The 24594-nt window shown below is 39.5% G+C and overlaps 1 long non-coding RNA gene across 2 annotated transcripts; it reads left to right on the top strand.

Moving 5' to 3' along the window:
• Positions 1-1053: 1053 nt before the first annotated feature.
• Positions 1054-23094, top strand: LOC148126427 (uncharacterized). 2 transcript variants are annotated; one of them, XR_015742627.1, is made up of 4 exons: positions 1272-1392; positions 9267-9426; positions 18201-18475; positions 18903-23094. It is a non-coding gene; the product is annotated as an uncharacterized LOC148126427 (long non-coding RNA). The 2 variants fall into 2 exon arrangements; XR_015742626.1 differs by lacking the exons at positions 1272-1392; positions 9267-9426 and adding an exon at positions 1054-1126.
• The last annotated feature ends 1500 nt before the right edge of the window (positions 23095-24594 follow it).

Below are 24594 nucleotides of genomic sequence, written 5' to 3'. Positions count from 1 at the left end.
GGACAGGTCCTCTTTTATGGTAACACCCAGAAACTTAAAACTCCACTCGGTCTCCATTGATAAGTAAAGGGTGGATGTCTGATCTGTTCCTTCTATAGCCCACTATAAGCTCCTTGGTCTTATTGGTGTTGAGGACCAAGTTATTGTGTCCACACCACAAAAGCAGCTGGTCCACCTCATCTCGATAGGCAGACTCATCCCCCCCAGATGAGTCCCACTACTATAATTAATTAATTTAATTAATCATTAAAATGACAGCCAGTGAGAGAATTTCAAATCTTTTACCTTCATTCACTTTAAATTTCAAGTCAAGACTAGGATTTGATCATAACTAAAATCAACTGTTCCTAAACCAACTGGATTATCTTCTAATCATGGACTCAGGCTCCTTTCAGGAAAAAATAGAGGATGAAAATTTCTGGTAAACTGAAACTTGGTTAAGATTTATGCTCACTTTCCTTCTCTTTGATCAAGTAACAAACTGTTAAAGCCTAAGTCACTCATTCCAACTGTTTATAATATGATTTTTATTCTTCACTCCTGATTACAGATGATAGCAGTTTATTTTAGATTTTATCATTTCACAGGTGTTTTTCAAAAAGTGATGTCACTGGCACACCTGGCATAAGAGAAAAGACATATTTCTGGCTATAATCATCTGAGTTTGTAATGGCAAAGCTTGAAACAAGATGCACCTTGACCACCCTGGTATGCTCAATGTGCTATTAACATCAGTGGGATCTTGTTAATGATTAACTTGTACAATTAGTTTCAATAGTTTTTACTGTAGGTTTGATCAAACTAAGCTTCAAACAATCCTATTTTTAATTTCTTCTAAACCAATAAGAGACTTTTGGATATGGAAGTGAAAACACATATCTTAAAGGTCACAAAATAATCCTCACATTAAAATTCTGCGGCTGACACTCTAACAGTATTTTCCAACGGTTTCAGGTTTCACTGGCTGCAGTCAGATGACACTCATTCCACAGATGGTAACACCTGTCTGAACTCTGGGTACTCCCTTAGCTTTCCAGCCCAGGTGTTTCTTTTGTCACCCACATGATAACAATCTGCAGGTGCACAGAACTGTTGGCAGACAAGGCATACATTTCCACGTGATGTGGTAAGGAAGGAAAAGCTTAATCTACAAGAATGTAAAACACAGCAAGATATCAGCTGCTCATTTGAACTCCCCCATTTCCTGAAATGTAGTTTATTCTGATTTGTTGCCAATGCAGCTGGAAATAGAGATAGACTTTTCCCTAACTGGCCACTTTAATGCTTAAATGAGGACCTGCATTCATGGATTGGCACAGCTGAGCTAAGTTTTGAAGAATCAGGAGTTATATCTGATTTACTAGAGGGCAATCTTGACTGAGATAAAGATAAGTGCCATTTTTAAGTCCATAGAAATAGCCAGGCTCCTCTTTAATGCTTTCATATTCTTAGGAATTATTTCAAGTGATCTTTCCATTAAATAAGTTGCCCTGAAGCATTATCAGAATGCCCATGTTGTTTTTAAGGAGGAATTTGAGAGATTAAATGCAATATGCTGACTCTGTAAACTGCTTTGAGAGGACTGTAAAGCACTATGAAGCTGTACATAGGTCTAAATGCTATTGCTGTTGTAAAAGCTGATCATGATTTGGTGCTCTGTTAGTTCTTCTTTTCTTTTGGATTCCAAACATTTTAGAGATTTCAAAAAATTATGAAATAGAGCAAAATGTTTTCTAAGACTAAATTACTGTGACAGTCTGAAGATAAGAGAGGAATAACTTGCTCGACATAGTCCTACATTTTTTTCAACTCGGATTTCAGAAAGATTTATTTGTAACTTTTTTTTTGCTAAATTAATATGAAAGTCTGTGTCCAATAAAGAGCTGTGTGGTTTCAAGTTTGTTTAGCAAACTAAGCCAATATGCATGAATGCAAGGTATTTTGTAACAATTGCATGCCATAGATGCTTCCTTCAGTCTGTTCAGAATAAAGGTTCTTGATCAGGGTGAGGAACAGAATAAATTTGTAATTTTTAAAGCTATAGTTTTGAGAACATATACCACAATATGTGTGCAATTCCACAAAATAGCAATAGCAATAGCATTTAGACTTATATACCACTTCACAGTGCTTTACAGCCCTCTCTAAGAGGTTTACATATTGCCTCCAACAATCTGGGTCCTCATTTTATCCACCTCGGAAGGATGGAAGGCTAAATCAACCTTGAGCCGGTGAGACCCAAAGTGCCAAACTGCTGGCAGCCAGAAGTAGTCTGCTGTACTGCATTCTAAGCACTGTGCCACCGTGGCTCTTGCCTGCTCTGGAAGAGCAGCTTGCCAAATCCTATCATTTTTTGGAACAGTTAATCACAGAACTGTTTACCAAAACCATCTTCTCAGGATGCCACCTACTGCCCATGTATCTTTATCTTTGTTCTAGGCCTGATACTTAAAGAAATGCACTGAATTTTAGCCACAGATTTTTTTTCACCCCCTGGGAAGCTTAAGTAGATCCCCCAGAGATGTTGTTGAGCAGTAAGTAGATATGATATTTAGATAATTAAAACTGCTTTGTGGCACAATAATTTCCAATTTACATGTGTGTGTGTGTGTGTGTGTGTGTGTGTTTTCTTAAGTTTTCGCTGGTATTTATATGTATGGTATTCAGCTTTGTTTGGGTATTTTCCCACATCATTATAGTTGTGCTTTTAAAGTTATAGCGACGTTTCAGTAGAATCTCATCTGCCATCATCAGGCTTGTGTATTGGGTTCGTCTTCATTGGGTGTGTCAGGCTTTCACAGCCATTTCTGTTTTAAATTTTGTGCTTGATTAGCTGGCAACATTGTGTTTTGTGTATTGGGGGCTTTCAGAATGGCTTGGCTTCAGGTGAATGGATGGCTGTCATTTATTAGGAAGCTAGGTTTCATCTGGGTGGCTGGCTGGGGTGTGTTTGGGCTGGAGGTATAACGGGATGTCGGTTTGTGCCCAGGTGCTTGCTTGGCCTGTGGTGTGGAGATTTTTTTTGATTGTGAATGCAGGCTTCCAGATAATTGACAGTCTGGTGGAGTCATCTCTTCTATTCATGCTTTCAGGTTGTTTTTCAATCTCTATGGCTTCTCTGATAATTCTGTAGCTGGGGTATGCTATTGTGGCTAGGGTTTTAGTGCCATTGAAGTCGATGCTATGACCTGTGGCTTTCATGTGTTGGACTAGTGAGGAAGTGTGTTCCAGCTTTTTTACTGCATTCTTGTGTTCATCAAGGTGGGTACTTATTCTTCTATTGGTATGTCCAATGTATATGGCAGGGCATGACGCAAAGGGGACTTCATATATGCCTTGGTTTTCCAGATCAATTTTATCCTTGGGGTTTCTTAGGATGGCTGCTATTTTTCTGTCTTTTCTTTGGGTCTTTTCCTGTGTAAGATTGAGAGTATCTTGGCGACATTTCAATGAGGTCCCACTTGCCATCTTCAGGCTGGCGCTTTTGGCTTTGTGCTTATGCGAGCAAAGCATGATCGGAGCTGCTGTCTCTCTATAAATACTGGTGGGGAGGTGTGGTGTGCTGACTCTGTTGTAAGGTGTGGCTGTGTTGTTATTTCTTGATTGGTTGATGGAGTTGATGTTTGCAGATTGGTTGGCTTTTTTGTAAGAACCTGTGTGGCTGAGGTACTGGCTGTGTGTCTATCAGCCTCCTGTGTTGTAATGACCTGGGTAATGGGTTGTGTGATGACCTTCTGAGTTCTATTGTTGTGACATCCTGGGTTTTGTGCTGTAATCTCCTGGGTTGTTGGCTGTGTTGAAACATCATCAGGTTTTGTGGTGTAACCTCCTGAGTTCCGTGATGTGATATCCTGAGCGGATGGCTGTGATGTAGCATTCCAGGTTCTGGTTTGGCTTCAAGTTTGAGGTCTGACTATATGTTCATGGCATGTGTCAGTTTGCTTAGTTTTGGGGTCGTGGGTGTGGCAGCTGGTGATGCAGCCATGGTCTGGTTTCTGAACAGTGGTTGCCTTTCGTCTAAGGGATGGGTTTGGGTTTGAGTCTGGTGAGGGAGATTGGTGGTGGTGTCATGTATTGTTTTGGGTCTGGTGTCTATCCCTGTAGCTTCAACAGCTGACGCACAGCAATTTGCTGTGCAGCACAAAGCAGCTGTGGTAAACCACTTTGAAACCCACCACTACATCACATTGCCAATTTACAAGCATTGCCTAGTGAATCCACTATATTTTGTTTTACTTGGGGAGCCTAATATTATGAAAATGCATAGTTATGTTTAAATATGCATACTCCCTGTTCAGGTGGTTGATATAATGAAGTTCTGTAAACTCAAATGAGAGAAGATATCTGAAAAATGAAACCAAAAACTTATTATACAACATGTTTTTTCCAGTGGAGCCATGACCCTCTCTAAAAAGAATAATTGCTTTTGGCTCGGTCAAGTGGACTGCTCTCTCTCTCTCTCTCTCTCTCTCTCTCTCTCTCTCTCTCTCTCTCACACACACACACACACACACACACACACACACATTTTTAGCCACCCCATAGATGAAGTTCTCTGAGTACTTTATATTAACACACATTAAAAAATATGATACAGTGAAAATATATATAACAAAACCAAATTAAACACAAAATAAAAACACCATATAAACTGTAGAGCAGCATAGCAGTCATTCTAAAATTAAATCAGTATGATTACAAGTCAATTCAAAAGCCTGGGCTACTGGAAAGATTTTCCCTTGGCATCAAGGTGATGCAACTGTGGATTCCAGTTAGGCATCCCTTCAGGGAAAATTCCATAACTAGAGCTCCAGCTTAGGAAAAAAAATGCTCCCCTGTCATATTAACCATGAGTTTCAGTTGATTAGGTTTTGTGGAACCATCGCTTACTCCAGATATGCAAACTGGGCAGTCCTGAAGATGTTAACATTTATTCCACATATTTCAACAAGTTATCTATTGGCATACAGGTAAATTACCTTTAAAATTTCTTGTAATCAGATCTATAGTATGGGGACAGATTGCTATACGAGGCTCCAGCAATTAATGTATAAGCACTAGGCAAGTTCTTTTTTCATGTTTTATGAGGCCACTTGAATGTTATGACCCAGCTCGATTTAGTCTAAGAAAATAAGAGTGCTATAATTTGTAAAAGACATTAATCACATGTTTGTATGTGTGTGTTAAAAAAAAAAAAAGGCTTTGCATCTCTGTCCATCCCCATCTGGTTTTATTTCAATTCACCCTAGTCACTTATGGAATTTTGCTTAGCTGTCTTCATTTTCCTAGTCAATATTGAATAATGGCCTTCAAAGTAAAAATAATTGGCCTCCATGAGGCTTGTTTTATAACTCTTGTTCACAAAGAATGTGAAAGACTGGAAAATGTGCCTGAACAGAAGGAATGCATTACGTTAGCCCTTGAGAAAGAGCAGTCCTCCAGCTGCATTTCACTGTGTATTTTTATAACAGGCGCCTCCTTGACCAGGCAAGATATTGCTCATAGGTTACCCTTCTGTGATATGCTGTCTGCTTCATCAAACTACACAGGTCACCTCTCCTTTCTCATCCAGCCCTCATTTCGGAAAGATGCATCCAGTTGGAGGGAGGGACTTAAGTTTGCACCAGTGGTGACTTCCAGTATATATATGTGCATGATTACATTTCATGTGATAGAATTCAGCAACCACCCAGTTCACAACCATTGAACAAAATGGAACAGAACAAGTTGTGACTAAAAGCACAACATCAAAGCAAATATCTTGAAACCCATATTGATTACTAGGAAAGCTACAAATATGGAAACCTATTTCTCCCAATCAAAGAGAAACTTGTTTCCCTGTATCTCCAATTGCTGCTTGGTGGAAACAATGGCATAATAAAAACATGTTGTTCAATTTCCTGAAAAGGGAGAAGTTCAGCAGGAAGTGAAGAGATATAGGCATTAAAGAGAAACCAACTTGCATCCCCTAAGAGATTGAGAAATAGTAGGTAACAGGAACTTTTTAGGGTTTTAAGAAAACTGGTATGAGGTGTCCAACATGGCTCCAAGATCTGATCAGAAAAGCCCACATTAGAATTGGCATTCTGCAAAGACATACTTTTCTCATCTTCCAAAGCTAGAAGCTTCTTGTTCCTTGGAAATAATGTTTTGCATAAATAGGCAGTATAAGAGGTTTTTGCAAGGTACAGAGAATGAAGTCAAGAAAATTTTTAAAAAGCTGAACTTATATTGCTTTCATGGCTGCCATCTTGATTTTTTTTAAATCATACTTTGTTAGACATCCTTGTTCTTTCTCAAATTAATCTGGGTCACACAAACTAACCTATCTTATTTTCTTGGTCAACACATGGAAATAGATTGCTATTCCCACCATCTCCTCTTGTTGATCTTCCTGGTCTATTAATTGCACTAATCCTTCTTAATAATCTCCAACTAGGGCCAATTATTAGCTTTAAGTTCAGCCAAGGTAAAGGTCAGAATGTAGCAGAGGAGGAAAGTGTATCATAGGTTTTATGCAGCTGCTTTATGTATTTATTGTTTACGTCCCACTTTTATTATTTTTAAAAGCATCTCAAGATGGTGAACATATCTAATACGCCTTCCTCATCCAATTTCCTTCACAACAACAATCCTGTGAGATGAGTTGGACTGAGAGAGAGTGATTGGCCCAAGGTCACCTACTGGCTTTCATGTTACAGCAGGACCAGAACTCACAGTCCCCCATTCTCTAGCTGATGCCTTAACCACTAGACCAAACTGGTTCATTTTTCCTTCAGAATAAAAGGAAACATCAAGAATGTTTTTAGAAGTCATTAAAGTCACTAGGAATCCCAGTCTTTACTCCATTTTTTTTAAAATATAGTTTATTAATTTTTACAATTAAAACCAGTCACAATACATACACAAATAAGCAAAAGAAAGAAAGAAAGAAAAGAAAGAAAAGAGAAGAGGAAGAGAGGGAAAGGATTTTAAGAAAAGAAAGAAAGAAAGAGGTTACAGGATTAAAAGTATTCTTATTTTAACAGTTTGCAAGATCTTCTTTTGTTTTCATCACCTTAACTTGTGTCATATAACCACACCTGTTTTTAACTTATATCGCTACCTCGTTATTATGTATTGATACTTTTCTTTTATGTGGAATCCCAGTCTTTACTCCATTTAAAACAGGGATTTTAAATTAGCGCTGAACATAGTTGATAGTTATAAGATATGTTTTATTTCTTACATGAAGATCTGGCAACCTAAACCTGATGCCAAAGTTTTCAATAGATTTTGAGGCTGTACATTTATTTAACTAAATAGAGTTCACAGTTTATTTGCATACCAAAATCTTCTCCCAATTATCAAAGTTTTCTTTATTTCATCAAGATAATTTAGGAAGGAGAGAAGAGAGAATCATTTTGTTGCTGATATGGGCAACAAGGAGAGATTAGAAACCCTTGCCAGCTATTGCAAATTACCCTTGAGATAATGCGACTAGGACAGCTGGATTCTAAGGTCAAAGTCCAGGACTTCGTAGTTTAGAGGGTGGTCCAAATTAATATTTACAGAAAAACATTGGATATATTTTTTTTCTTTTTTACAGACAGAATGTGCGACTTTCTGGAAGCTGGTTTGATCTATAAATTATGGATGGTCATTTTATTTATTTTATTTTACTTTTAAATAAGTTTTGTCATCACTATTACGATAGGGTGGTTGGCATAGCCTGCTCTCTGGAAGAGATGGATCCATTAGGACAAAGTTTTCCTCACTAAATTATAGACTAATAGGTCAGTACTTTCCAGCCCAATTCACAAAGCTGTGTGAAGTTCTGGTTCCAATTAGAGTGCCCTTTAAATAGAAAAGTAGGGTAAAACTTTCTAAATAATGAAACAAGACATCATTCAAAGAAAAGAGGGGATTCATGTTTTACAGAATGCTTGGTGAGGAGGCAAAGCAGAAGATTCACTGACTGATAGGTATATTCTAAAACCTGAATGTCCCTTGTGGTGTCTCATATTTTGCTTCTCATCCAAGAAACTTTTTCAGCTCTGACTTGGATGAGAAGCGAAATGTCTTCAAAGAAAAACAAGAAAGTCCAGTTCCTCTTGAAAAAGCCCCTTTGGATCTGTGCCATTCAGTTTTTCTTTTTAGATTTCTGTAATTGCCTTATTTCATTTATCCATTTAATTGGTTTGTAGTTTTGATTAAAACTTGATAGCATTCCTCAAAGCAAAAGTGTCCCTATATCCTTAAGCCTTCTCTCATATCCACAATTGGCATCTTGAAACGGCAAAGAAAAGGCCTAAATGTTAGCATTCACCTTCCTTCTAATTACTGAAATGCCAAGGAGTTGCACAGAATTTTTAAACAGACCTCCCACATTCTTGATGGGATGTTTTCTATCAGAGTGATCCACAAATATTATCATTCAATGACAATAGAGTTTCATCAAGGTATGTCTCAATCCGCAGGATGCAAGCTTTACACAACAGACGGAAAATTTGGCTCAGGAAGAGCCTACTGTGTGTGTTACTTACTGGTTATTGCAGTGGTCATACTGAGTCCCGTATGGTGGTGTATTAACGAATAGCATGCAAGCCACCTTCTGTTGAAACATCTGCAACAGGGAAATTTCAGGCATTATTCCAGGTTTTTTTTTTTTTAATGCTCTGGACCAAATTTTCTTCAGGACTATAAAATCTGGCAGGCAGTACTGTTGTGCATGATTTTTTAATAAACTGGGACATGCCTTTGTTGGAGGAGTGAAGAAAAGGGCTCTTTGGAGATTTGTTTCCATTACGAAAGGTTCAGAAAACACATGACATCTCACAAAACAGTATTTCTTAACTTTTTATTCTCTTTACTTTTCTCTTCCTTTTCCACCAAATAGGGTGGAATAGGGTTTTTCTGCTTTATTCGATCAATCCATGTTTTGCACTGAAAGTAATGAACAAAATACGTGTATTTTCACCATGCAGACAAGATTCATCAAAGAGAATGCAGGGATTTGCCCACTTCTTAAGTATTTTTATGCTGCTGTATGCTGACAGCAATAATCATGAAGGACTTTCACTTTTATCACACACCTTTTCGAGGAGCAGAAAAGGAAGAGGTTGTAGAGGTTTGATTTCAAATGGTCCTCTGTTTGGTAATCTGTGTCAAATTGCAAAAAAAAAAAAAAAAAAAAGAACGGTGTTCAAGAAAAGGAAAACTTTGTGATAAATATCTACATAAACAATACGAAAACATTTGTTTTATTCATTTAAATTTATAGACAGCTTGCAATGAAGACAAGCTTACACACTTCAGGTATTTTGGACTTCAGCTCCCATGGGCCCCAGCCAGCAAGTGGCCCATTAATGATAAGAAAGTAATAGACTAAAACATCTGCAGAACAGATGGTTCTCTAACCCATCAAAACATATCTTGTAAAATACAGTAAGTACATCACCATCTGATTGTTTTTATACTTACTAGAGAAGTGGTAGATCTCATTGTGACCTTATTTTGGTAAGCAACAAATTTCATTCCAATGACAAGAGAAGGGCTTCACTAAATAAATCTGAGAATTAAGAATGTGCTCAGTTCTCCTTTGCTGATAAAACGGCATAGGATAGTGTCAGAATTTGAATAGAACATGTCCACAATAAGTACTATTTATATATACTGTTGTAGTTCGAAAGGAAGTAGAGGCTTAGACCAGGGCATGCAATTAACAAGTTTATTGAAGGAACAGTGGTTGTCGCGTCTGCCAGCCAATGGGCAGACTAGCTTGCGAACAACGGCTGGCTTGGCTTGACAGCCGGCTTTATATAGCCGGCTGTCAAACGGCGCCAGCCAATAGGAACGGTTGTTGAACCTGCTTAAAGAGCGGACCCGGTTGGAGCCCCAACCGGTTCCCAAGACATAACACCCCTTCCCCCTAGATGGGAACACATATAGTCTTTGAGATACGCCGGTGGTCTGTGTTGGCGACCCGAGCGACGTAACTCAGGAGAGTCATTGGGCGAAGACAAGTTCGCGGACCCCTGGTCAGGGTACGTAGGGGGGCAAACAGGGCTCGGTGCAGGAACTGGAGCCAGGGAAAAGTCTCTGCCTTCGCTGGGGATAAACGGTGGTGCTCCCGGCTGGCAGTCCCGGTCTACTGCCTGCTCCCTCTGCTCCGTTGGTGAAGGGTGGTCACTCTGGGGATCACTAGCTGGACCTTGGAGTGGCGCCCGTGGCTCATCTGGTGGAGACGGGTCTGGGCCGGTCAGGCTGCTCCGTCGTCTCCGCAGCTGGTCCAGGTGTCTTCGCCACACACGACCGTCTTCAAGTTGGACCCGATAAGATCTCGGACCTGTGACAGCCACGACTTTCCCAGCCACCCACAGTGGGTCCCCCGCGTAGTTCCTAGCAAACACTAGGTCCTGAACTGCGAAATTCCTGGCCAGACTGTCAGACCCCAAAGGGGTGTCTGGACAGTAGTGGGGTGCAGCCTGTCTAAGGTAGTCCTCAGGCATCTCCCCATCAGCAGCTCAGCCGGGATTTGTTCGTAACGGTGCACGGTGTGGTATGCTGGCTTAGGAGGAATTGAGACAGTTTAGAATGCCAATCCACTTGGCCGAACCTGGCTAACGCCTCCTTGGCTGATCTGACTGCCCGTTCAGCCAACCCGTTGCTGGCGGGGTGGAAGGGGGCCGTGAGGACGTGTCTGATGCCTAGATTGGTGACATACCTACTAAATTCGTTCGAGGTGAACTGGGGGCCATTATCGGAGACCAGTGTGTCAGGGAGTCCGTGAGTTACGAAAAGGTGAGTCAGGGCTTTAACAACTGCCTGTGTGGTGGTCGTGGGAAGTAAGGCCACATCTATCCATTTTGAATAGGCGTCCACGACCACCAAGAAGGTCTTGCCGTGCATTGGCCCGGCCAGGTCGATGTGAAGCCGTGACCACGGGGCATTGGCACTTTCCCACTTTGTGGGTGTGGCGGTTGGCGGGGCTGCCCTAGATTCCTGACAGGGTCGACACGAGCTTACCCACTTGGCGATCTGATCGTCCATCCCGGGCCACCAGACGTAACTTCGAGCTAACGCCTTCATCCGCACGATTCCTGGATGGCCCTCGTGCAGCATCTTCAGGACGGGCATGCGAAGGGTGGTTGGTATGACCACTCTGGTACCCCACAATAGGCATCCCTGCAACTTAGAGAGCTCTAGCTGGCGAGTTTTAAATGGGGTGAAATCAACTGAATAGTTAGTTTCCGGCCACCCCCTCCCTACCCAGTCCAGAACCTGGGCGATTGTTCTGTCCTTCTTGGAATGTGATGCTATGTCGTCTGCAGTCACCGGCAGCTTGAGTTCGTTTACATCAAAAATGGCATGCACAGGAGCTGGGTCCTCGACTGGGGCTGGCAAGGGGCAGCGGCTGAGGGCATCAGCGTGGTTTAGATTTTTTCCGGGACGATAGACCAGTTTGTACGAGTAAGCCGCCAGGAATAAGGTCCATCTGGTCATTCTAGGCGACAATATCTGCGGGGTTTGCTTTTCCCCTGATAATAATCCTAAAAGCGGCTTGTGATCAGTAATAAGTTCGAATTGGTGTCCGAATAGAAATTGTGGAATTTTTGACTGCTGCTATTGCAGCCAAGGCCTCCTTATCAACCTGGCTGTAATTACGCTCAGTCGCTGAAAGGGTTCTTGAAAAGAAGGCAATTGGTGCCTCGGAGCCATTGGGAGCCTGTGACTTAAGACAGCTCCTATCCCAAAAGGGGATGCGTCTGCGGCTAGGACCAAAGGAAGGCGTTGGTCAAATTGTATTAAGACAGCCTCAGAGGTGAGTAGAGATTTGACTGCCACAAATGCTTGGTTTTCTTTGGGTCCCCAGTGCCATGGTGTGTTTCTGTCTAAGAGTCTGTGCAATGGCTCAGCAACTGACGCCTTGTGTGGGAGAAATGAAGCGTAGAAGTTCAATAATCCCAGGAAGGCTTGTAACTCGGTTTTGTTGGTAGGCGTGGGCGCCTCGTGGATGGCCTTGACTTTCGATTCCACCGGGTGGATGCCTGAGGCGTCTAGCCTGTAGCCTAGAAAGTCCACCTGTCTAGTGGCGATGGTACACTTCTCCCGTTTTAGTTTGAGGCCATGCTGCCTGAACTTCTCTAATACTGCCCTGACTCTCTGGATGAGTTGGGGTCTGTCCCTGGCTGTGACTAAGATGTCATCGAAATATGGCACTACGCCGGGGAGACCTTGGAGGATTCGCTCCATCAGTGATTGGAAAATACCTGGGGCTACACTTACGCCAAACTGGAGATGCTTACATCTGAATGCCCCTCTGTGTGTAACTATGGTCTGTAAGTCAGCTGTTTGGTTATCCACGGGGAACTGTTGGTATGCCTGTGACATGTCCAGTTTGGCGAAAATGGTGCCAGGTTCGAATATGTGTAACAGGTGCTGAATGACTGGGACTGGATATGCGCTAACCTGTAGATAACGGTTGATTGACATCTTGTAGTCAGCACAAATTCTTAGATTACCGTCTTTTTTTAGCGGGGTGACTATTGGGGTCTCCCACTTAGCGAAATCTGTGGGTTCTATCACCCCTTGTTTTAGTAGTTTGTCTAGTTCCGCGTCCAATTTGGGGCAGATGGCGAAAGGTACTCTACGTGGTTTTAAGCGAACGGGGACTGCCTGTGGGTCTACTGAGAAGGAGATGGGAGTGCCCTTATAGCAGCCTAACTCACTACTAAAAACGTCAGAGTAGTCTGTAAATAAGGAGTTAACATCAGAAGTTGAGACAGCATGGACTCCTTTTATACTAAGGCCGAGAGAGGGGAACCAATCCAACCCCAAAAGACTAGGGAGGGCACCATTAACAACCACTAAAGGCAAATGGCCTTTAAAGGTTTGGAATTTCACGAGAAACTTGCCTTTCCCGAGGACGAGGATGTTCTTTCCTTGGTAGTCTCTCAAGGTGAGATGGCACTTTTGAAGTTGGTTCTTTGTCAGCCTGGGCTGGATCTTCTTAAGCGTGTCCCAAGATATGATTGAGAGCGCTGACCCCGTGTCTACCTCCATGCGGCAGGGATTACCTTCTAGTAAGACAGAAAGTGTAATTTTATTGGGGGTGTAAAGTGTGTGGTTGGCTTGGTAGCAAGTATGGCATTTTTCTACTTGCCTTCGGGGAACAGGAGAGGAAAGAGATCTTTGTGGAGAGGTGCGCGCTGCCTGGCAGACTCTTGCGAGGTGACCTTTCTTGTGGCAGTTGTGGCAGGTGGCGTTTCTGAACCTGCAAGATGCCCGGAAATGGGAACCTCCACAGGTCAGGCATAAAAGAGTTTGTTTTGGGCCACTGTTGTTTCTTGGCCTCGCTCCTACCTGCGGCTGTCTCGTTGGTTTGAGGTGATGCACATCGGAGTATTCTGCAGGGTCATCCTCACTAACCGCTTCTTCAGAGTGTACGGAGGAAGTGCTGGGTCTGGGAGCGGTGCCCTGGATCTCAGCTGCGGACTGTGCTTCAAGTTCTGCAGCTAAGGCTTCTTCAACTGCCTGGGGGAGGTTGAGGTCTCTTCTAGCCAGCAAACGCCTCTGGAGTTTTAGATCCCTCACCCCACAGACGAGTTGGTCGAGCAGCATGTCGTCCAAATAGTTCTTGAACTCACATTGTAGAGCTGCTGTCCTCAGGGCTGCCATATATTGATTTATGGATTCCCCCTCGGCTTGCTTCCTCATCCTAAAGGCGAAGCGCCTAGCAATCTGAGACGGTTTTGGTGAGTAGTGGTTGGATAGCGTTTCCACCAACTCTGCCCATGGGACATTCCCGATTTCCCGTGGGGCCAGGAGTGCTGTGGCGGTGTCGTATACTACAGCCCCACAGTAGCTGAGGAAGTAGGATTTCTTCCTCTGCTCCGAAACTTCAGCCAGTCCAATGGCATCGATAAAGTGGTTGAAGCGATTCTTATACGAATCCCACTTTTCCTCATCAGGTTTGAAAGGGGGGAATACTGAATTGACATTCATTTTGGACCCCTCAGTCTCTTGGTAGACTGGTCTGCCTCACTGGGAGCTCGTTGTCTTGGATTGATGCTGCTTGAGGGCGTTGGCGGCTGTGGCTACAGTGCCCTATTCCCACTCAAGGACTTCGGCTTTTCTGAGGCGCTTGAATTTTCGTGCTCTTTTGCGAGCGTTAGGCGGCTGTGGCTGTGGTGCTGTGCTGACAGCGCTTTAAAATTCGAGCCCTTTTTCTTATTATAATTATTATTTTTTTTTTTTGGCGAGGCGGCTGAGGCGCTCGCAATTTCACTTGGAGACTTCACTTAGTGACAGCTACTGTAATTAGTGTCCTTTTGTGATCGAGGCGGCTGAGGCTCTCAGCGCCGTAGCTTGCTCTAGAGGCTGCAGTTCAGTGACAGCCGTTAGAATTTTCGCGCCTTTTTTTTTGCGCGCGCGCGGGCGGCTGCAGCTTCAGCGCCCGACTTTCACTATCCGTGGTGCTCTAACCATCGCGACTTTCACTGACAGCGCCCGGCCTTCTCTAACCGCGGCAGATCTAACCTGAGCGGCTCCAGCACTTTCACTTCGCGATGACAGGCTGCTGAGTCCGAGGCTCAGTAAGCAAACGGCAAACAGGCTTCTGAGTCGAGGCTCGGAAGCAAACGCAAGCGGCTGCAGCTTCCGATGACAGGCTCCTGTTCCTTGGGAAAATGCTCCTGGCTAGCCTTCACATCCCACCTTCATCGCCAGTGTTGTAGTTCGAAAGGAAGTAGAGGCTTAGACCAGGGCATGCAATTAACAAGTTTATTGAAGGAACAGTGGTTGTCGCGTCTGCCAGCCAACGGGCAGTCTAGCTTGCGAACAACGGCTGGCTTGGCTTGACAGCCGGCTTTATATAGCCGGCTGTCAAACGGCGCCAGCCAATAGGAACGGTTGTTGAACCTGCTTAAAGAGCGGACCCGGTTGGAGCCCCAACCGGTTCCCAAGACATAACATATACACTTTGGGATAGTTTCTATAGGAAAGCATCACTGAAATGTAAATGCAACGTTATTTGCTATTCAACAGACAAATCTACATGGCCAAACATAATTTGGAGATCAATATATAATTCATGTTTACATTGCAATCATATTTATAACATGCTTGTGCAGATAATCTCACTGAGATGAAATTATAACCTTTGAACCTGAATGAATGAGCTCTGCTACAAAATAATGCACGTTGCTAAACCATATCCCAACCAGAAAAGGTTGCATGTCACAATCTGTTTGCAAATCTTATACAAAAAAACTTTTGCTTCTGAATAAAAAAGAAAAAAGGAAAATTAGTATAGGGAAACTGGAATCCATAGGAGTGGGTTGTTATACAATATTCCTGTTTCTCTCTGCCTTACACGAAAAAAGAGTCGACATTGACTAGCAGACTATATGTATTTATTTTGTTAAATTTATTTGCTACCTGTCTTGCCATGGGTCTACTCTGGGTGACTTATGACCATTTTTCACACTTATGACCATTGCAACATCTAATATAATGATTTATATTTGGGTTCTTGACAACTGATTCACATTTATGATGGTTGTAGTGTTCCTGGGGGTCATGTGATCACCTTTTGTGACCTTCTGACAAGCAAAATCAATGAGAAAGCCATGTTCATTTAACAATGGTGTTACTAATTTAATATCTGCAGTGATTCACTTAACAAATGTTGCAAGAAAGTTCATAAAATGGGGCAAAACTCATTTAACAAATTTCTCACTTAGCAACATAAATGTTGGACTCCATTGTGGTCATAAGTCGAGGACTATCTATATATACAGGGTCATTTATTATAAAAGGGACAGTTCTTTATTTCAGGAATCTCTCTTTTAGAGATATTTAATTATTTATTTTCTTGGGTTTTGCACTTGAATTTTCCTTAGCAAAGGAAATAAACATAATACAGCAATAAATATTTTACTCTATCTGGTAGTCATCAAAAAGTCAAAAGGCACCAAAAATAAAGGGGGCGGGGTTGGACTACTGGATTGGGAGCTGTATTATCAGGCCTCAGTGCTCACATGGGTGAAAGAGTGGATAAATCTGAAGAACAAAAGAATATTTACCTTTGAAAGACACAACTTACAAATGAGGTGGCATGCATTTATTTGGTATGGGAAAAGTAAAATACGTAGATACTTCCAAAGACACTGTATCAGGAACGCTCTGCTTTCAGTATGAGAAAGAATCGAACAGAAACATTACATGAAAATACCGGTCTGGCTATTCACGATGGAAGCGCTAATATATCAAAATGCTCTTGAACTGAAAAAAATTGTAAGGTATAAAGATATCCTAAATGAACAAGGGGACTTAAAATCAAAACAGGAACTAAAAAAAAATATCAAGGAATTGATTTGGCCCGGTGGCCGCATATTCAAATACAAACGAAACACAAGAAAGATGCAGAAATACATGAATTCCATAAAGAACCCCTAGACACAGATCAGATATAAAGAAAATATATAACTACCTATTGAACTTTAAAATGGAGGAAGAAGAAACTATGATAGCATTGGCCAAAATTTTTGGATATACTATAGAATTAGACAATTAGCAAAAAGTTTGGGAAAGAAACTACAAACTAACAATGTCAACAACATATAAAAAAAACCTTTACAAAATGTTCCACAGATGGCATTTGCTGCAGGCAAGAATGGCAAAAAGGTTCCAAAACATATTTCCAGAGTCCTGGAAATGTAAACAGATACTGGGTTTCTATTACCATATGTGGTGGATCTGTCCAATGGCAAAAAAATATTGGTTAAAGATAAAAAGATGGTTAGAAGAAATGACAACACAACAAATAGATTTAAAATCAGAATTGTTCTTACTAGGTATACTACCAGGGAAATATAACAAAATAATTATATATTTAATATTACATGTAATAACAGCAGCGAGAATTATGTACGCACAAAATTAGAAAAATGAAAATATATCTATAAATGAAAATGTAATGAAGAAAATACTAGATTGTGCTGAAATGGACAGGTTAATGATAAAAATTAAGGATAAAGAGGAAACAGAGTATTATTTAACTTGGGACTTATTTTATAAATGGCTAGAAAATAGAAGCAGAAGTTAGTAAATTTATAATTAAGGATGAGCAATTTATGTATATGTATATGTGGGTATATATATCATAAGGACTGGATTATATTTGATTTTAGATTAAAATGTGTAGGACGATTAGAAGTGAAAATTATATTGTATATATTATGAGAATAATGTTATAATTATGGTGTGTATAATATGTGTATTCAAAAGAGATTTGATACAGACAATACACTGCTGTTGCAGAAATGGAAACATTATGTATAACAAAGGAATATGTATAATAAAAAAATAATTTAAAAAAAGCTCAAAAGTATTGCGAAGAAATATACCAAAACATCCAGAAAATTTGAAAAATACAATCTGAACTGAAACCACAAATATTTTTATAGGATAAAACCCCAGAGACTCAAAACGGATAGCATCATGACTTATTAAGATATATGTGACAGTGGCAAAATCAATCTGGTACGTTGGAAAAGAGCAGTCTTTCTGACAATACAAGATTTGGAAAACCAACATGGAAAAATTGACTATATATTCTTGTAAGAGCAGACAAACCAAATTCACACAGGAATGGCTCCCTTATATACAATACATCACACAGAAATGAAAGTTAAGACACTTAAGAGTATGGCTTTTGAAGAAGAAAAGCAGTTGTTTAAAAATAATTAAAATGATTGATATAGAAATGAGCAATAATTGTAGAAGTTGGAAGCACTGTATAAAAATATTTAAGTGGCAGTTAGCAGTTGAAGGGGGAAAATGAAAAGGGTAGTTAAATGCTTTTTCTTATAGATCCAACTTTTTTCCTGCCTAATTTTTTTAAAATACTACATCAGATTTCATCTTTTGAATTTCCACCTTAATAATACTAATAGGAAAAAAAAACCCAAACAAATAAAATAAATGAGTTAGGGATTATATTTTTATGCATGTACCACTAGTTTCAGTAGAATGTGGTATAAGAATTTTTCACAAGAATGCTTTCAGTTATTCGTGTTAATATATGGAACTTTATTTATAGTTTAGCAAAATAATCCATGGAATCTAAATACGTACTTTATCTCATGTTCACTTGTTTGGCTTCCAAAGCCTACAGCTAAAGACATTGCTTAGATGATTTATCTTCTCTCTTACAGGTGGCCAATATTACTAAACTCATTTCAGCCAAAATAAACATCTGAAGCTGTTATTCTTGGAAAACATCTTACAAGGAAAATGGCTTGCATCTGAAGTTTGCCAGGCAAGAAAAAAGAAAAGAAAAGAAGTGAAGTAAAACAAACCATCATATAGTTATATTGTGGTTGCTGCTATTGTCCCTTCAATGTGTAAATCGTGTGCAGAAAAATAACATGGATTAAAAAGCTCAGTGGTAATCCTCATATCCTACTGCAACTGAACCAAAGTATGCATGGTTAGTGTAATAAATTTTTTTCCCAGTTTTGCACTTCCTTTCCCTTTCTGTTGATTTCTAGATACCAAATCTTAGGTTTGTGTAATTGTGTAGATTCAGATTCTTACACTTTTTTGTTCTGCAAAGCACCATGTCCATTATGGCAACCATTTTCACTGTAGTAAACACACAGCAGCTGCCCCTTTCCTTAACAATATAAGTTTGTTCTTTTCCCATTGGCTGTTTGAGTGTAGTTTCTATTTTATTAGCATATTGAGATATTCCAGAGAGAGTATCTTTCTGAGAACTGTGGAATATATTACTATTGCTTCTTTAATTCATCCGAGTTTCTTGTTTGAAAAGCTACAAAGCTGTCTCTTAGCAGCAGCTACCCGAAATGTGTACCTCAATATTATTGTAATGGTCATGTGCCCTCATTGTTTTGCAGATGATAAAGTACTGAAAATAACAGAGAGATCAACTTTACCAATGCTGGAACAGCAATGACAAGGGATTAGGGCAACTCTGCAAGCTAAGGGATAAACAATTAAGTACAAAATGTTCCCTTGCACCTGGGATGATGAGGCAAGTCCAGTGTTGAAATACCTCCTGCTAGGAACTGTTCTGCCCTCTCCTGTATGCATAACCATATGTGTAGTTCTACAAAGTGAGGAGAGCTCTTTCTCAATGCAGTTAGTCCTCAACGTACAACCATTTGTTTATTAACTATTTAAAGTTACACTGAAAAAAATGACTTATGACCGTTTTTCACACTTATGATCATTGCAGCATCTCTGTGATCATGTGATCAAAATTTGGATGCTTGGCAACTGGCCTGTATTTATGACGGTTTCAGTGTACTGGATCACGTGATCACTTTATGCAACTTCTGACAAGCAAAGTCAGAAAGCCAGATTGACTTAACAACTGTATTACTAGTTTAACAACTGTAGTGATTTGCCTAACCACTCTGGCAAGAAAGGTTATAAAATGGGACAAAACTCACTTTACAACTGTCTTGCTTTGGGTTCAGTTGTGGTCATAAGGCAAGGACTATCCATACCAGTTTCTTGCATGAAATACTTGTAGACATGCTCTGTGGAGTATAAATTTTGCTTACTCTATTTAGCTGCTTCTGGTATCAGCAAGGGGCTAAAGAAATAGGTAAATGAGAAATGGATTCCAGTTATGGTTATATAGCTTCTGCTGGAAATAAGGGACAGTTTTTTTCTCTTCGGAATGAAAAGCTTTTGTCCAGAAACCAAGGCCTTCGCTATCTTTCAAGGTCACAGGCCACCACAACCTTCTATAATACCTTAACACCCTTCCCTTGAATATTTGAAGGCTTTGTTAAGGGGCAACATGAATAATCAAATGTGTACAAATGAAAATCGAGGAAGATGTGTGTGGGAGGGTTTTTTGAAACTCTTGAGCTACCTACAACCACTTTACATCCTGATTGTTAACATTACCGAAAGACATTATCATCTAATCTATGCTGACTTGGCTAAATCCAAGGACATGGGAAGGACATTTCTTTATGACCATTATCATGAAGATTTGCATAGGCCACTAACAGATATTAGCATAAATGGACATGTGTTAATGTCTAAGATTTGTAGGGATCACCTCTAAAATTTCTTAACCCTTGATAATGTTGCTGTTTGTTTACCTGCTGCCACCAGAGGATGGCGCTATGAGATGAGAGAGATAGAGAGCTATTACAGATGAATTGGCAGCAGCAGCAGTGGCCATGGCTAAAAGGAAGAGATATTATCAAGGCAGTGCATTGCTGGAATCATTGGCTAAACTCTTCATCACCAATAAAAGGGTTGCAATCAAAGTAGGAGTGTACACCAGAAATAGCTAAGGAATCCCACAATACTTTAGTGGGTTTTTTTTAATGGAAATTTATCATCTCCACCAGGGTAATACCAGAAACTGCAGTACCACCAAATACATACAAAATGATCCCAAATAGTGTTTGTTTGGTTGTTTGTTTGTCTAATTTTTATGATCTGGCCTTGAATGATAATAAACATTTATTTGTAATATCATGATTCACATTTAGTAATGGGTCCATATACACAAACAGTTCAAAATCTCCTTGTGATAAAACGTATTTTCTCTTGTCTGGCTGTACGTGTTTCAATGTACATATTATTTGAATACAATATTTTAAAGTGTGCCCTGGACAATGTAGACTTCAATTTTTTCTACTTCTCCTACTTCCTCTTTTAGCATAACAACAACAACTACTACTACATTCTGTGAATGGTTAGGTTAAAAGCTTTATCAAGAAGCTGACTATAACCTCGTAAATATCTAGGTTACCATCACATGAATAGGCCATAGACTAAGTTCAATAGACCATATAAAGGTTGAACGATGATTGATTTTGATGCACAGACAGAAGCATCGTGAAGTCAGTGCTTGATAAACTGCATATACTAAGTGAGACAATTGTCAGAAGTGAAGATGCTTCTCCTGTAAAGGTCAAAGGTATCTTCTGCTGAATGGCAATGTTTGCTAATAGATACAAATGATGCAATACAAATGCATCCTAGCTCTTCCTCTTTCAGTGGGCCATATGCCCATTTTAACACCTGGTGACTCTGTAGTGTAAGCACAATTGAAGACTCATGATAGCTTTGTTTTGTTAAGATGTGCTGCTTTTACCTTACACACAGTTGCCAATTGTGTGTATGTGTGTGTGATTATTGCCCATCTGCTGCCCTTTCTGGCATAGATAGGAAGACAGCATATGGGCCAGATAGCAAGCACACAGAAGGCAGAGAAGTAGGAAGAAGCTCTTAATATTCCTTTTTCTACCACTTTCTTGACTCTTACTAAACAATTTGAATTATAACTAGGAAACCATTCTCTAGTAAAGCTCCAGTAAAGCTCCTCCCACCCCCCCAAATGGGAAGAAAGCAGGGTTTTCCTCAGTTTAACCCAGGATGGAGAAGATGGGGAACTGCAAATCAGCTTCTCAAATTCTTTCAAGAGCATCTTGCTTTTGTTATCACTCTTACTTTTTGAAAAACAAGACAAAAATAACAATTATATTTTTTGCTGTCGATTTTCAGCAGTGTAATTTCAGTGCTAAAACGGAATCTGAAATCTACAGGTTGGCAACCTCTGGTTTAATCACATCCAATTTTCCCCCCTATATTTTCATATAAAATACAAATTTTATTGAAGAAACAGTAATGATTGGAAAGCAATTAAGTTTGACAAACCTCCCTCCAAATGATGCCTGTATTTTGGTTTTACAATTATGTTTCCCAACTAGACTTTATTGTAAAAGAAACAGCAATCTGTGACTTGAATTGAATAGCATTGTAAAGGATTGAATATAGTAAGGATTGTAACTTTCCCATTGAAGTTAGGTGATCTTAATTTCTTTCTTTTATAATGGTATCTAGCCTGGGATTTCCAAACTTACAGACCCAATATGGAGGAAAGATAGAACAGTTGTGGAGTAAATAAAGTCCTGAAATGCATCAGAAACTAAAATTCAACATCTTCATTTTCACAGTTAATTTATCTTACCAATTTTTAAAAGTCATCACCATAATGTAAGGCCATCACTTCATTATGCACTGAGAAGAAGTGCTTCCTTTCATCTGTCAATCATTTTTCTTTATTGTTTCCAATCTTGTTTTATAAGCAAGAATGAAGAAATTGTTTGATTTACTTCATGTACATTATGTTTAATTTTTATAAATGCTTGGAACAATATTGAAATGAAGAATAGTATTGGCATCTGTGGGTCCAGTCTTGAAAATTTTTGATATGTCTTAAGTACAGAAATAGCATGTATTATTTGCATTTAATTATTTGCCAGAAAACTAAATTTTAGGTTGAAAATTTAGTTATATATGATATTAAGGGAAACTAGTTATAATGAAGTTTCTAATTGGACAGTATATAATTTCAGTTTCTTCAAAAAAGATATTTACTTTCCCCTAACATTTTTGTACAAAGTTAGTATTCATGAAATACTTTCAGATCAGTCTCTTAAATATTCTATTTTCAAAATCCTTTATTTCATTTTGAATTAAAATATATTAGCAATCTATTTACATATCAAAACAGGAAATACATGGTTTTCATACACTTAATTTTCCACTGGACCATTTTACAAATGAAAAAACATCCTAAGAAATGTTCTGTTGGACCATAATTTGTTCGATAAACTAAAATTAGCTAGGCTCATACATCATGATAAACTATAATCTATACTTTATCAAACACAGTGGGGTATTCATTTGTACAATAAAGCAAACGCTAACAAATATTTTCTATGGGTGAGTTATATCACTTCTATATGTAACTGTTCCCATGCTACTCAGTCCAGATTAAAAATGAATGGTTAAATTCTAACATTGCCACACTTTGTTACTGATTAAATTAATTCTACAGTTGACCCTAATGCTTGAACAATAAACATACCGAGTTTTGCAATTCTGACTGACTGACTAATAACTCAACTATGATTAGGCATGGCTGATGATGATTTGACTGCATCTACTTGCGAGGTTGCTGAATTTTTAGTACACATGAAAAAGATTCTAGACACTTTATGTGCTGTAATTATGAACTCTGACTTTTATAATAAACTTCTTTGAAAAGGCATGGGAGTTGATTTGCTTACTTTCAGCCTAGATATTATTGTAGTCATCAACTATTAACTGAATTTTAAACATATGGGTCTTTCTTTATTGTTTTAAATGTATATGGTATTTTATTGTCCCAAAGGTGCTTTTTCCAAAGGCAACTGGACTTTCTGGTTTTTGTTTGAAGATGTTTAGCTTCTCATCCAAGAAGCTTTTCCTGATATAATATTTTATTGAATAACAGTAAACCCCATAGAGTCAGGTTGGCAATGTGGATAACATACATACATACATAAAATTCAGTGTAATTCTGAAAAGTGAAAAGATGGATGACTGGGAATCTAGGTCAGAGTATATATGTATTTAAAAGTTTTCACTCCCAAGCTAATGGACTTTCCAATCCATTGGGTTTGTTACTAAGATTGCCAGTCTTATCAATTTCCATTTTTGGAAGTCATAAAAAAGACACAGTGGAATACAGGAGGGCAGTGTCTCTGGGAAAAAATGGCCTTCTCCAGTGGTGGGATTCAAATTTTTTTACTACTGGTTCTGTGGGCATGGCTTGGTAGGTGTGGCAGGGGAAGGATACTGTAAAATCTCCAATCAGAGGTGGTATTTGCCATTCTCTGAACTACTCAAAATTTCCACTACCAGTTTTGCAGAACTGGTCAGAATCTGCTGTATACCACTCTGGCCTTCTCTGTGCATTAATCCCTTGTTACTCTCCTTTCACAACATATGCTGAGTATTCATTTGGGAAGCAAAGGCACAGAATTCCAATTTATATGGTTTTCTGGTGATGCTGCATCAATTCAAGACATCTTATCCATGCACAGCTGCTTTTAATTTTAAAAGTTCACAAGATTTGAGCATGGAGCTATTGAACTTTTGTCTGAAACTTGGCAAGCTGGACCAAAAGTCTGAAGTTCAAGCAGCCTGAGAAACAGAGTTTCTCCAAGAACTACAGCCATTGTATCAGAAAAGAAAAATGTTCCTTCTTTGCTTTCCTAAATTTCCTGTCATCAAATGTATACTGAGTGGCTAATATGTTGAGTCAGATAGAGGAAAGCAAAACTAGAGGTTACTTTTGATTTTGTTTGGAAATAAGCCTAAAAATTATCCCTGTTTCTATCTCTCTCTCTTTCTCTCTCTCTCTCTGTCTCTGTCTCTGTCTCTCTCTTTCTCTCCCCCCGTGAGAGGTGGGGGAGGGAGGAGAACAGGCTTAGTTTGGTTTCCCTGAGAAGTCAACATGAATTCAGGCACATTGTAATCCATCTAGAAAATTCATTTATTGGGGAAGTTAGAAATATAATAAACAAAGATGTCATATAAGCAGTCAGTTGTTTTCTTCTTAACTTTTAAAGGTTGTTCTTTTTATACTGAGATATGGGTTATTCATGATTGAAATAAATGCTTTCTCTGTCCCCCCTCCCCCTTACTTTTAAAATTAGTGTCTAACATGGTAGATATATAAAAAGTTCAGAAGATGATTTGCCTTTTCAAATCCTTTTTCCAGAT

The sequence above is a fragment of the Pseudonaja textilis genome, chromosome 3 (assembly GCF_049901715.1).
Source record: "Pseudonaja textilis isolate UNSWEBS1 chromosome 3, rPseTex1.2, whole genome shotgun sequence".
In the NCBI taxonomy this organism is placed as follows: Eukaryota; Metazoa; Chordata; class Lepidosauria; order Squamata; family Elapidae; genus Pseudonaja; species Pseudonaja textilis.
Note: the sequence above shows the minus strand (reverse complement) of the source record. Positions and strands in the feature narration are given on the sequence as shown.